The following is a 16,097-nucleotide window of genomic DNA, read 5'->3' on the forward strand; positions in this document are numbered from 1 at the left end:
ACAGTTCAGTCTTGAAGGGAAGGTCATGAATTTGGACAGAATGGTCAGTTTTGGATATTTAGAGAAATGTTATAACTGCTCAGTAATCCCTGAGAAGGGTGCGCATTTCAGAAGGCACATAGTGTTTTCACTTACGGATGTTCATCGGTATTGCGGTACTCACCTGGTTGATAGACTGTTGATATTCTAATTATTGCTATGTGGCACAAAATGTTTTGGAATAATTCCTCTTGGGATGATTGTGCATGAAATATGTGTTAGTCATTCGAGTGCTGGAGTTGGGACCGGTTACGGTGATTCATGTATTCTATAAATTTGGAGACTAGAGTTCTCAAAAGCATATTATTTCAGGGTTGTGGCATGTTTGAGGTGAGTATTTTATTTAAACTTAGTGAAAGCACTAGTTGCGTTAATTATTTGTGATAGCTACGCGCTACGAGTGCGTATATATGTGAGGTTTGAGCCCATGTGAGGGCATCAGGGCAAGTATTCATACTCGGAAGAATGCTTAGGCTATGATATGCTTAGAGTTGACTGTTAAGCATAAATGTATAACATTTCTCATATTCGTACCTTTGTTGAGAACTATCTGGGCTATACTTAAGGTTACAAAGAGGCTAATTCCCTGAATAAACTGGGCAGTTACTATTTCTGTGTTAACTTGCCGATTTGAGCTGTGATAGCACACTTTGCACATGCCTACTCTATTGTGTGTTAATTATACCAGTCACGGAGCATGTGAATCTTCTTTTGTTTATCATATACATGTGTACTTAATTGATTTCTTCTGTATGATATGCTTGGACTGGAGGCCTGTGACCATGCCGGGCGGATTATGTTATTGGCACGTGAGTTATCCGTGCAGATCCATATACTGATATTATTGGCGCATGAGTTACCCGTGCGGGTCCAGATATAGGAGAGCTGGTTACCGTTATTAGATTCGTGCGTCTTTGTTTTGTGAGCTCTAGGAGAGCTGGTAACCGTTTTAGATCCGCGTGTCTTGGTTCTACTATATGTGATGAGATCATAGCATTGCGGTTGTGGTGGTGCTTGTTGAACTTGCAATACGATTCTCTTCTTTAAGACATTTCCCATTTTTGGGTACACGGATTGCGCAGTTGTGGCTTGAGTTATATTGGTGTGGCATGTCTGTGGGATAGTTGTGTTTAATAATATAAGGTCATTGGACCTAGAATAAGTACTATCAAGTTTGATTACGGTATATTCGGGAGGATAATATTGAAAGTCGGCTTAGAAAGTGATTATGGTTCTGGTTGGGGCGAGAGAGCTCCATGAATTGTTGATCTGATAAGGGGTCATGAGATTCCATATGTTTCTTTCATTATCAGCAGAGTATGAAGGTTTTTGGAATGAGGTTTTGTTTGATATGAGGTTTAATACTAGTACCGGGTTGGTTTTGAGTAGTTACTATGATCGGAAATGGTGCTGCGATTATGCGAGTTGTGTAGTATGTTATGTGATTATATCAGAGATTATGGTTATAGCTTGATACAACTTGTTCAGACTTATACAGTATGTAGATGTGAGATTCGTGTCTTGTAAGAAATTCTGGATATTGGAAATTTGGGTTCTAAGTTTTACGGATTAAGGTTAAAGTAATGATCTTCAATTATGTTATGTTGTCAGGCTTATATGGAATAGGGTGGCGTGGGATCACCCCCGGGTATGTGCGTGGTAAGTTGGAACGGTGATTTAAGGGCTTAGGAACAACTCTTGGCACGTTCGAGGATGAACATATGTTTAAGTGGGGGAGAATGTAACGACCCGACTTGTCGTTTTGAACATTTACACTCCTTTCAACTATTTGAAGTTTTCAATAGTTTCATATGATGTATTATGATGTGTGTGAATCGTCGATTTTGATTTTTAGGTGTTCGGGATTAGTTCGAATGAATGAAGTTCATGTTGGAAGCTTAAATGAAAAGGGTTGACCGGAGTTTAACTTTTTGTGCAAACGACTCTAGAATTGAGTTTTGATGATTCCAATAGCACCGTATGGCAATTTTGGACTTAGCGGTATGTCCGAAAAATTATTTGGAAGTCTGCAGTTTCATTAAGCTTGAATTGGGGTATGATTCATGGTTTTAGTGTTGTTTGATGTGATTTGAGGCATCAACTAAGTTCGTATGATATTTTAGGACTTATTGATATATTTGGTTGAGGTCCCGAGGGCCTCGAGTGGATTTCGGATGGTTAACGGAATTTAATTTGGATATTTATAGAATGTTTCGACGTTTATTCTTCAAGAATACGTGGTATCACATTAAGAAAATAAGCTCCAAATTCAGTTTTGATTGAAGAATTAGATCCCTATTGAAATTACGGAGCCATAACAAAAAGAATCGTCGAATTCAGACATCGTATGAGAGAGTTATGCCCATTTCCGTGTCGAACAAATAAATAATATCCCGTCGCCAGCGCCCAGTTTAGCGTGGGGCGCTACCCCTGCCGCTGGGATGTTTAGAGGTTCTAGAAACAGTGCAACAGGCAGCGTCCTGCGCCACCTGTGGCGCTCGAACACTAAAATCCTTATAACGGGAGGGTTTTTCATTTTTGACAAAAACAAAGTTGGGGAGCTTGGTTTAGGTGATTGTCAGAGGCAAATTTCACCACACAACTTAGGGTAAGTGTTCTTGACTCCCTTATGATTATATTCCATAAATTAATCTTCATGTTCGGCGTTAGATTATCGATTATTCAAGAGAAATCGGAGGAATTTTCTACAATTCCATAAAATGAATTTTCGAGATTTGAACATCGATTCAGAGTCAGATTTGAGTAAAATTAATATGGTTGGACTCGTAATTGAATGGGTTATCAGATTTTTTGAGTTTCGTCGGATTCTAAGATATGGGCTCCACTGTAGACTTTTCGAGCGGAGTTGGAAATTTTTGTATATTGTACGCATTAGAGTAAATTGTGATTAATTTGCACATTTGTTGAATAGATATGAATCATTTGGCTTGAATTGAGGAGATAGTAAGGCGTATGAAGGTTGATACGCACGGAATGGAGTTTTCGGAGTATTGTTTATCTTCCTCGGGATTGGATTCGGCTTGATCGAGGTAAGTAACACTTTTAAACTTGGTGTTGGGGGTATGAACCCTGAATATACGTGTTATGTGTTTGGTGTTGAGGTGACGCACATGCTAGGTAACGGGCGTGTGGGCGTGCACCATGTGAATTGTAACTCTATTACTTCTGCCGTACTGTGTAATTACCTGATCTTATATGTAACCATGAAATCTCTACGTACTAGAGCTATTGAGATGCGATCCATGTGGGAAACTATGTCTAGGCTACATGCTTATTCTGTTGAGACCCACTGAGGTCATTTCTGATGTCGAGTTATCTGCTTACATTGCATTTACATACTCAGCCATACGCATTCATATGCATATCGTATCTCAGTCTCTGTTACCATTTATTGATACATCATATCATTTTGGGCTGATTCTTTTTATGACACTAGGAGCCCGAGAGACTGGACAAATTGATGACTGAGTGAGGCCGAGGGCTTGATGGTGAGGATGTTTATGGGATCGGACTGCACGCCGCAGCAGGCCATATTGGCTTTATATATATTGATTTATGATGGGATCGGGTTGCACATCACAACATATTTTATTGATTTATGCCATGATTTGCTTGATATAGCATTTGGTCTGAAGGAGCCCCTCCGGAGTCTGTACATACCCCCAATGAGTCTGGACAGAAGTTATAAAAATCGAGGGTTTTGTTCTTTCTTCATATTTTGAGATGTGAGACTCGGATTAAGGCGATATTTGAAGAAAAATTCATCACAAGGATTGGGGTAAGTGTTCTCTACTCGGCTTTGATTACATTTCATGAATCTATCTTCATTTTTGGCAATTGGTTGGGAAATTTTAAAGAGAAATTGGAGGTTTTGGCCTAAAGTTTTAAAATATAAATTTTTGAGTTTTGAACATCGAATTGGAGTCGTATTTGAGTGAAACTAGTATTGTTAGACTCGTAATTGAATGGGTTATTGTATTTTGTAAATTTTGTCGGGTTTCGAGGTGAGGGCCCGGGTTGGGCTCTTGGTCAATTTTGGCTTTTGATTCAAGATTTGATCTTTTTCGATCGGGATTGGTTCCTTTAGCATTGTTTGATGTACTTGAGTTGTTTTTTGTTAGTTTCGAGCCGTTCGGAATTCGGAACGCACGAGATGGCATTTTGGAGCATCGCTTGGCTTGCTCGGTGTTGGAATTGGCTTGTTCGAGGTAACTAACTCTTCTAATCTTGGAGCTGAGGGTATGAAACCCCGAAATACGTGTTATGTGATTTGTGTTGAGGTGACACACATGCTAGGTGACGAGCGTGTGAGCGTGCACCATGTGAATTGGGACTCTGTTGTTTCCATGGCACTGTATACTGGCACTATTTTGTTGATATCCGTGTTTTTACCATGTGTTAAAGTAAATGAGCTGTCAATCATGCTAGATATCATGTTTAGGCTTTATGCCGATACTGTTGGGACCCATAGTGGTCGTTTCTTGCTGTCATCTCTCTGATTTCATTGATATTTCGTACTCAGTCATATTCATGCATTCATATCATATCTCAGTCTCAGTTGTTATTTATTAATAAATCATATCATTGTTGCCGGGCTAGTTTCATGTATGAGCCCGTGAGTGAGACTGGAGAGATTGATGACTGAGTGAGGCCGAGAGCCTGATTATGAGTGACAGTTATGGGATCGGGCTGCACGCCACAACATGCTATATTGATTTGTGCCTGGATCTGGCTTATGATAGCGCTTGGGCTGTAGGAGCCCCTCTGGAATCTGTACATACCCCCAGTAAGCGCGGTTGATTATATTGAGGGATGGATCTTCCCTAGACGTGGATCTTGTTCGAAGCATTTATATACCTGGAGATGGATCTTCTCCATGGGGCCGGATTGGCCTTCCTCGGTACTGAGTGACTGATGGTCAATGATGTATATATTCTGAGATAGATCTTTCCTGGGCCATATAGGCCATATACAGTACCGAGTGGTTGAGCATGATGAGTGAAAAGTGTGAGACAGTGAGATTGAGTACTCTGAGAGTATGAGTACATGATTCATCTCTGAGATACATGGCATTGGCATGCACACATGACATACAAGCATAGAGATGCATTTTTTCTCATACTGTACGGTATCACGTCATTCATGACTTTTTACACACATTGATATGTGGGCATATAAAGGTATTTCACACTTGCTATCTGGAAAGAAAATAAAACATCTTATTTATTGTGAAAAGGATATTTGGAAAAATTACAGTTTTCAAACTTACTCGTTTTTTGGGATTTTTGGTAAAATATTTGGGTTTTCACTAAGATACCTGAAAGGCATGACTATTTTCTGGAACTGTGATCGAGCTGATCATTTTACTTCTGAGATACATCTTTTATTACTTGTATTATGCTGTTATGAGCTGTTGTGGGATATTGGTATTGGACCCGACCTTGTGTTAGCTCGTCACAACTTTCAACCTAAGGTTAGGTTTGTTACTTACTCAGTACATGGGGTCGGTTGTACTGATACTACACTTCTGCACCTTGCGTGCAGATGTTAGTTGCTAATGTTGCTGTGTTCGATGGGAGCTGGATTGAAGATGTACCTGCGTCCCGGTTGTAGCTGCCTCTTGTTCATGGTAGCTTTAGATATGTAAAACTCTATTTATTTACTATTCAAACAGACTATGTATTTATTTCATTTCTGCTTTGTAAACTCTATTCTTAGAAGCTCATGATTTGTACTACCAATTCTTGGGAAATGTATAAGATTAAGATATTTTATTACTTAATTACTTTATAAATTGTTATTGGAAATGGTTAGTGGTTAATTGGCTTACCTAGCGGGTTGGGTTAGGTGCCATCACGACTAGTAGGAGTTTGGATCGTGATAAGGTGGTATTAGAGCTCTAGGTTCATAGGTTCTACAAGTCATGAGCAAGTGTCTAGTAGAGTCTTGCGGATCGGTATGATGACGTCCATACCTATCTTTGAGAGGCTACAAGACATTTAGGATATACTTCCCATCTTTCTTTCCTTATCGTGTGGCATTGATTCAGCTTGAAGCATAACTCTTTGAATTCCTTCCACGCATTCATATGCGCATGTTAGCGCTCGGTATCAGCTGTGCATTCGCCGGCTTGTGATTCTATGAATGAGGTGCGAGATGCAATTTTGGTGTGTTGATGATAGGCCAGTCTAGAGGACTTGAGGCCGAGTTTTGATGGTGGCTTGAGCACGGAGGTTTCATTTGTGTGAGCACGTGTTTTTGGGACTTATATGTTTGGTGGTGTCCCTGTTAGAGGAATTTGTGATTGGATGACTATGGGGTGAGTATAACGAGACTGCAAAATGTGTTCAAATTGTTCGAATGTGACAAGAAGAGTTTACTTGAGATGTAGCAAGGACTATGGGGTGTTTGATTTCTGTCTGAATTTGGCGTATGTCTCAAGTTATGGGTGTGTTGAGTGATCTCTCATGTTGTTTAGTTGTGAAGTGAAGTAGATTTTCATGTCTTGTTGATGAGTTCAGAATCGGGAAGATTAAGTGATTGCGTAGTAGTCGTGACTGTGGAAGGGTATAGAGAGATATCAGTTTGAGGCAAAGCAGGTGGGTTATCTCCTGCGAGGGGTCCTGAGGTTGTGTGATCCTTATGATATTTTGTAGAGAGTACTCTTTTACCAGTAAATGATATATGTTGCAATTTGAGTTTGGATCGCTTGTGGAAGTTGGCTTGACTATTACAAGGGTGAATGCGAGAATTGCAGACAATTTGAGGTATTATATGGTTTGTGTTACATGGGCTTGCGAAGGATTTAGTTGAATTTCAGTGCGAGATTCTGGCAGTAATTAAGTATGGGTATCGAGATGTTATCGACTGTTTTGTTCTATGGCTTTAAGCCAAGTGAGGGAGTCTTCTACCGACGAGTCGATTGCACTGTTATGTGTCGTATTGGTTTCGGTTCGGGGTATACTGGTGAATCAGTTATGACTTGCAGAGGTCGAGATCGAGGATGACTCGGGTAAAGGAATTTCTGAATACAGGTTGTATTGCACCTTATGGGTATATGGGAATCATAAAATAATTGAGTGGTTATTTGCTCGGTTGCTTATGAGTGTGGGTTACTCCTTATTCCATTAGTTGTTGGTGTACTAATGGGGCACCGGTCGTTTGGTCCGTTTGGTCGGTTCAATTAAGATTTTAAGTAGAGCGGATGGCTCTCGAGAATGGTTTTAATGGATTCAAGAATTATATGTAGAAATTGAGAATTTCGGATTGGTATATGGTTAGGATCTGATATTTGCATGGGATGATACTTGTGGCATTTTTTATATCATGGTGGATTATGCATTTCAGTATAAAGAGGGTGAAGGAAACAGTTTTAGGTTCACATAAGGTCTCTTTAGAGTTGGTATCTCGGTGGTGGTGCTTTGGGGTGCTTACGAGGGAAGTCAACGGCTTATGGGACCTTAGGTCTTGGTTGTTTTATACAAGGGCCTCTTGTGTGGTGAATTTTGGTTTAGGATCGTGGTGCTCCTGCAAAGAGAAGTATCAACTCGAAGGCAATTTGGAAGGGACTTGGAGAAATAGGACATCGTGGTAGTAGGTTGGGTTAGCACAGTAATGGGTATGATCGGTTCTTTGGGTACTTATGACGTGGCTAGACTCTACAGATGTTTCGGGGCAATACTCTTGGGTTTTGGCAACATGCGTGGCTGGGAGTTAGAGAGATTCGGTTCAGATAGCTTGGTTATGTGCAAATGGGTTTCGAAGAGTTCTCAATGACTTTTACCATGGTTCGAGGGGTATATTTTCTACCGGCATGAGGAATATGTTGCGTATTGAAATTTTCTCTGGGATGAGATCAATGGAAGGTTTCTGATTGATCGGGTATGTATTCTTCTTGTGACTCAGAGTTGATTAGGAGATTCGTGTACTCTTCATATGATGGCATGGTATATGCGGTTTGTTGTGTGGAATTGAGATTTGCCTAAGCGAGGTCATAGTTCAGTTTTGAAGGGAAGGTCATAAAATTCTTAGGCAGCATGGACGGTTTCAGACGACTAGGTAAATGATATTACTATTTGGTATGGATTGATGAGAGTGTACATTTCAGAAGGGCAATGTGTTTTGGATTTATGGGTACTTCACTGGTATTGCGACACTCTCCTGGTTGATCGACTACTGATATTCAAATTTTGCCAGGTGGCACAGAAGAGCTTTAAAAGTATTTCTCGTGGGATGATCGTGTATGAGAGAAGAGTTAGGCATTCGGGCGGTGGAGATGGAATCAAATATGGTGATTTGCGTGTTCTATGGATTTGGAGATTGGGAGTTCTCAAGAGCAGATTATTTTATGGTTGTGGACGGTGAAGTTGTGGCCGGAGCTAGCTAGATGATAGAATGTGTTATGATTCAGTCATTGTGGACTTTTGGAGGTTATTTATCTATCTGTGGGTGACTAGAGCTGATTTGGGAGTCCATTGGTAGGCCCAATTAGGATGTGTATTCTACACCGAGCCGGATTGGTTGGTTCCATACTGCTATTGTTGATGGATGTGACATTCGGTTGATGTGGATCTTATTCGTGTTCTGAAATGATCTGTGAGTTACTCTTCTATGTTACGAGGAGTTGTGATTCGTTGGTTACATGCACATATGGTGCGGTTCTATTATGGCCTTATAGCAGAATTTGAGCGAGAAGAGTATTGGGTATTGCTTGGTTAATGGCGTATTGGTTATGTTCTTTCGAGTTTTGCGTGGCATGGTGTCATTTACTTTTCCGTGGTTATGGTAATGCACTTTGAGTACTTGATGTCGAATTGCGCATGGTTATTGATTTTAGCAGGGCCGCTTGAGGTATTTCATATGGACCCGTATTTGGATAGGGTCGCGTATTGCGGCAGAGTTAATGTAGAAATATGATCTTTTGTGTTAGATTCATGTGTTATGGTTCTGCGGTGTGTGATGGATTCTTAGCATTGCGTTGGGGTGGTACCCGTCGAGCTTGCGGGATGGTTCTCTTGTTTGAGTCATTTTCACGATTGAGTATATTTGGAATGTTGCTATCTGGTGCACGGATTGCATGGGTTGTGGCTTTAGATTGTATTGATGTGTCATGTCACTAGAGTGGCCGTGTTGGATAAGATGAGGTCATTGAACCTAGAATGGATGCTATCGAATTTGATTGCGGTATATTTGGGATGATAATATCGGAAGTCGGCTTAGAAATTGGCTACGGTTCTTGTAGAAGGAGAGGAAGCTCCATGACCTATTGGTCTAATGAATGGTTATGAATTCTGCATGTTTCTTTCATCATCGGCAGTGTACGAAGGTTTTAGAGCGAGACTTTGTTTGATATGAGGTCTATTACCGGTATTGGGTTGTTTTGAGCATCTACTGTGATTTGAAATTTTCACTATGAGTATTTGAGTTATGTGGTACATCATGTCATCTTGGGTTATAAATATGGCTTGATATAGCTTGTTCAGACTTATACAGTATGTAGATGCAAAATTCTAATCTTATTAAAAATTTCGGATGTTGGAAATTTGATTCGAAGTCTTGTGGGATAGGTTGAATTGAGAAATTTCAGTTATGTTGTGTTATCGGACCTGTATGGGATAGGGTGATGTGAGATCACCCCTGGGTATGTGCATGGTAAGGTTATACGGCAGTTTGATGGCTTTGAGAACAACTCTGGACACGTTCAAGGACGAACATATGTTTAAGTGGGGGAGGATGTAACGACCCGACCGGTCGTTTTGAGTATTTACACTTCGCTCGGTTGTTTGAGGGCATGAATAGCTCCATATGATGTAATATGACTTATGTGAATCGTCAGTTTTGGTTTTCAGGTTATTCAGAATTGATTTGAAAGAATGATTCTCAGCTAGAAGCTTTAAATTTGAAAGAGTCGACCAAGTTTGACTTTTTAGCATTTGACCTCGGATTGGAATTTTGATGGTTCTGTTAGCTCCGTTGGGAGATTTTAGATTTAGGAGCGTGTCCGGATTGTGATTTGGAGGTCCGTGGCTGAATTTGGCTCGAAATGGCGAAAGTTAAAATTTTGGAAAGTTTGATCGGGAGTGAACTTTTTGATATCGGGGTCGGATTTTGATTCCGAAAGTTAGAGCAGGTCCGTAATGTCAAATGTAACTTGTGTGCAAAATTTGAGGTCAATCAAACGTGATTTGATAGGTTTCGACATCGGTTGTGGAAATTGAAGTTTCGAAATTCATTGATTTCGAATTGAGGTGTGATTCGTCATTCCGATGTTATTTTGTGTGTTTTGAGGCCTCGAGTAGGTACGTGTTATGTTATGGGACTTGTTGGTATGTTTGGACGGGGTCCCGAGGGGCTCGGGCGTATTTCGTATTGATTTCGGGTTATTTTCCCTTCATTTTGCACTGCTGTGTTCTGCTGGTTCTGGTATGACCGCACCTGCGGCTGGTTTGCGCAGGTGCGATGGTCGCAGAAGTGAGAAGAGGAGTCGCAGAAGCGAGAAGAGGCTGGGTGAGGAAGACCGCAAAAGCGAATTTTTGTAGCGCACCTGCGTGCGCGCAGATGCGGGATTTGGATCGCAGGTGCGTAAGTTTTACTGCAGATGCGACTATTTGTCCGCAAATGCGGAAAGTGTTGGGCAGAATTTATAAAAATCAAGGGTTTTGTTATTTCTTCATATATTGAGATGTGGTACTCGGATTAAGGCGATTTTTGAAGCAAATTTCATCACAAGGATTGGGGTAAGTGTTCTCTACTCAGCTTTGATTACATTTCATGAATCTATCTTCATTTTTGGCAATTGGTTCGGGAATTTTAAAGAGAAATTGGAGGTTTGGGCCTAAAGTTTCATAACATGAATTTTTGAGTTTTAAACATCGAATTGGAGTCGGATTTGAGTAAAACTAGTATGGCTGGACTCGTAATTAAATGGATTGTTGTATTTTGTAAATTTTGTTGGGTTCCGAGGTGCCGACCCGGGTTGGGCTTTTGGCTGGTTTTGGGCTTTTGATTCAAGATTTGATTCTTTTCGGTCAGAATTGGTTCCTTTAGCATTGTTTGATGTACTTGAGTTGTTTTTTGTTAGTTTTGAGCCGTTCGGAGGTCAGAACGCACAAGATGGCATTTTGGAGCATCGTTTGGCTTGTTCGGTGTTGGAATTGGCTTGTTCGAGGTAACTAACTCTTCTAATCTTGGAGCTGAGGGTATGAAATCCCAAAATACGTGTTAGGTGATTTGTGTTGACGTGACACGCATGCTAGGTGACGGGCGTGTGGGCGTGCACCATGTGAATTGGGACTCTATTGTTTCCATGGCACTGTATAGTGGCCCTATTTTTTTTATATCCGTGTTTTTACCATGTGTTAATGTAATTGAGTTGTCAATCATGCTAGATATCATGTTTAGGCTTTATGCCGATACTGTTGGGACCCATAGTGGTCGTTTCTTGCTGTCATCTCACTGATTTTATTGATATTTCGTACTCAGTTATATTCATGCATTCATATCATATCTCAGTCTCAGTTATTATTTATTGATACATCATATCATTGTTGTTAGGCTAGTTTCATAACATTGTGAGCCTGTGAATGAGACTGGAGAGATTGATGACTGAGTGAGGCCGAGAGCCTGATTATGAGTGACAGTTATGGGATCGGGTTGCACGCCGCAGCATGCTATATTGATTTATGCCTGGATCTGGCTTATGATAGCGCTTGGGCTGTAGGTGCCCCTCCAGAGTCTGTACACACCCCGAGTGAGCGCGGTTGATTATATTGAGGGATGGATCTTCCGTGGATATGGATCTTGTCCGAAGCATTTATATACTTGTAGATGGATTTTCTCATGGCCTTCCTCGGTACTGAGTGACTGATGGTCAGTGATGTATATATTCCTGAATGGATCTTCCCTGGGCCATATAGGCCATATATAATACCGAGTGGTTGAGCATGATGGGTAAAAAGTGTGAGACAGTGAGATTGAGTACTCTGAGAGTGTGAGTACATGATTCATGAGATACATGGCATTGGCATGCACACATGACATAAAGGCATAGAGATGCAATTTTTTCTCATGCTGTACGGTATCACATCATTCATGACTTTTTACACACATTGATATGTGGGCATAGAAAGGTATTTCACACTTGCTATCTGGAAAGAAAATAAAACATCTTATTTATTATGGAAAGGATATTTGGAAAAATTATAGTTTTCAAACTTACTCGTATTTTTGGCATTTTTGGTAAAAGATTTGGGTTTTCACTAAGATACTTGAAAGACATGACTATTTTCTGGAACTGTGAACGAGCTGATCATTTTACTTCTGAGATACATCTTTTATTACTTGTATTATGATGTTATGAGCTGTTGTGGGATATTGGTATTGGACCTGACCTTGTGTTAGCTCGTCACTACTTTCAATCTAAGGTTAGGTTTGTTACTTACTCAGAACATGGGGTCGATTGTACTGATACTACACTTCTGCACCTTGCGTGCAGATGTTGGTTGTTGATGTTGTTGTGTTCGATGGGAGCTGGATTGAAGATGTACCTGCATCCCGGCTGTAGCTGCCTCTTGTTCATGGTAGCTTTAGATCTGTAAAACTCTGTTTATGTACTATTCAAACAGACTATGTATTTATTTATTTCTGCTTTGTATAACTCTATTCTTAGAAGCTCATGATTTGTACTACCAGTTCTTGGGGAATGTATAAGATTAAGATATTTTATTACTTAATTGCTTTATAAATTGTTATTGGAAATGGTTAATGGTTAATTGGCTTACCTAGCGGGTTGAGTTGGGTGCCATTGCGACTAGTCGGATTTTGGGTCGTGAGAGTTCATAAATTTGTTATGAAAATATTTTTTAATCTAACCATGGTTAAGACTTTAATTTAGTTTATTAGATCTAAACCATTGATTTTAAAATAGGACAAGTGTCTCTTATATAAGTAAGTACTTGGGGAAAATAGAGAGAAAGAAAATGAAGAGGAGTTCTATCCGTGAAAGTTTGATTGTGTTAATAGTATTTCGTAGAAGTTACCTGCAGTAAATGAAGTTTAAATAAAAAAGAATTCTTTCCATTAACAGACCCCGTTGTTAGTTTCTTTGAAAATAGAGAAAGTTGGCTAGATGAAAAAATGTGCAAAAGAAATAACCACGAGAACACAGAGGAATTTAACCATGAAAGAGTTAAAAAGAAGCTATGAGCGTCTTAATTGCATGCATTACTATTTTCTTTTTGATCCGAGAGTGATACCGCCTATATGGAAACAACAAATATCATGTCCTAATTATTTTTAATATAATGCAGGGATTAAGTTCGTATTTTTTTCTCTCTCTCTCGGCGCACGTTAAGTGACCTAGCTAACCTGCGCCACCGTCGAAAATGGGAGGAAGAGCGAAGAAGAACACCAGCAAAACGCCTGTGGTAGAAAGGAAATTAACGGACATTATCACGCGCGAGCAAGGGAAACGAACTGCTAGAGCAATCGGGTAGCAGGAGATGATAGTCTATGCCCGCTGAATAATATGACTAACACCCCATCTCGAGGGAGTTATGAAGTATTATTTATATTGTACGGGGTGATCCTTTAGGCTAAAAAATTTAGGACCCCCATCTTGTCTTTAAACCAATTATCTATGTTTACTCAAGGACTTTCTAATAATGATTTTTTTCAAGCTTCTTGTTTTTCTCTCTGACTATTTGACTAATTTATATAATTCAAGTTCGGCCGGGACCCATAGTTGTGGACCTCGAAGAGTTCCTAACACCTTCTCTTCGAGGTAATTTGAGCCCTTACCCGATCTTTGGTGACGCAAACTGGTTAAACCAGAGTTATTTGCAAATAGGTGCCCTAACGCACCTCAAACCCATTAGATGGCGACTCTCTCTTTTAACACCTTCCTTTAAAAGAGTTGTCACGTGTCGAAACTCGATTTCGTGAGAAAGAGGGGCGCGGCAGCATGGCAACTGTGCAGGGGACATTTTTAGGCTCTTACCATAGCAAACTTGGTCTATATGAATTAGTCTTCTTTGATGAATATGTTTCCTTGTTCTTTATCGTTACATGAACATCCTGCTTCCATTTTCCCTTTTTATGGCTACATGCACACCATTTCCCCTATTTCCCTCTATTTTGAATTTGTATTAATATTCATATCTTTGCTTAATTTTGTTACAATGTGCGTTTTCCTTTATTTTCTAAGTCATGTTCACTTGCTCCGAATCATTTTTAAATTTGCTACATCATGTCTCTCCCTACCCCTACCCCTACCCCTTCCTTGCCTTATTGCAATTCTTTCACATTGCGCGAACTAACTTCTTCCTTGGTTTTCTTTCTTTTTATGTCTTTACGCTCCATTTAATACTATGTTTATTGTCTTCATCATGCAAAATACTTGACAACGTGTTGTTTTATCTTTACATAAAGCATGCTCCACATCATATTCCACTCGTGCATAATAAATATCATAGCTGCACTTGATAAGTGTATGCGTTCTTCCTAAATCACCCTTTTAAATTTGGAAAGGCTTATTTGTGGTAAAACTAGTCGATCAACGGTGCAATCGACGGTTCTGTGCCTTCCCCTCTTAAGTTGTCCACTTTAAGGTACCGATCTAGACTCTTCTAGAAACCCCCACTCTAATATAAGTTATGCATGCATCATGTCTAAACCTAGTATGGGTTAGAACGTTGTCCGCGTAATAACTCTCTAATGCAAGCCTTGTCCAAATCCCGCCGGGATTTCCTTAAATCCCAATGGGTAGAATCATGATATGTGCATTATTTGGAGAAAACGTGTCGATATGCTAATCATTAATGTGTAAATAGTCGAATCTGGAGGGGGAAAGGGCTAACTTTATTTGTTTTGCAAAAATGAGGCACGAATTCCATAGGTTCGGCATGGTTCGAAGTATCCCATCTTTGTTAAGAGATTGGTGGGAAAATCTCTCGCCAAGTGAAAAAAACCATGTGAAAAGAGTTCTCGGGAATTTACCTTCTTTGTTAGATATTCAGCCAAACAATGTGTTAATTGAGGCTGCCACCATGTTCTGGGATGAGAAGAGGTCCATCTTCCATTTTGGGGATATAGAAATGACTCCCCTTCTAGAGGAAATAAGAGGCTTCACTAGGCTCCCATGGGATAGCCCTGGCTTATTGGTACCGAAAAACCGTACTTCTCGAGGTTTCCTAAAAATGATGGGTTTCACGAAAAATGATGAGTTAGCCTGTCTGAAGAAATCTTACATACCATTCGACTTCCTTTACGAGCGTTATGGTCACAGCAAGTCATATCATCTTTACCATGATAAATTTGCCATCACTTCTTTGGGTTGGACTCACTTCTGGATTTTTGTATTCATTGTCTGTTTTTTAGGGTTACTGATATTCCCGATACAAGGGGAAAGGATCCACACTCGCCTAGCTATGGTCACTAAGACCCTAATGGAAGGAATTGAGGGGCAAGAGGAAGATCAGGACCAAAACAGTGATAGTGACCCAAATTGGACAGATCTGGGCAGCGCTCGAGCAAAGATGGTAACGCCGTTGAGCTCAAGCAATCAATTGACACCTGTGGTGAACTCTAGAGTGAAAGGAACTGCTATATTGCCGATTATAATTGAACAGCCAAGCTCGAGCAAGGAGCAGAACAATGGAACAGTACATGCAAGTCCGCCAAAGGAACATAGGGGTGTAGAGATTGACAACTAGAAGAAAAATCAGGCAAAAAAGTAGAGCAGACTGTGGAGACGGGAAGATCATGGGTAGGGCTGTTTTAGGAAAACAAATTGGTAGCAAAAGGTATGAATCTTACTTACATACCCCCAGTGATGAAAGGCAGGGAAGTAGTAGAACAATTGATGGAAGAGGACATCGAAGAAGAGAACCAGAAGTAGAATCGAGCAATTATTCTCTATGTGGTGGGGAATACACCATCTATTGGGGATATTGAGAGATTCACAGCTAGTCAGTGGATTAATGTTCAAAAACCTAAGGTACTCTTCCATAATGATAAGTATTTCATAATTTTGTTAAATA

This window comes from Nicotiana tabacum, chromosome 22 (genome assembly GCF_000715075.1).
Source record: "Nicotiana tabacum cultivar K326 chromosome 22, ASM71507v2, whole genome shotgun sequence".
NCBI lineage: Eukaryota > Viridiplantae > Streptophyta > Magnoliopsida > Solanales > Solanaceae > Nicotiana > Nicotiana tabacum.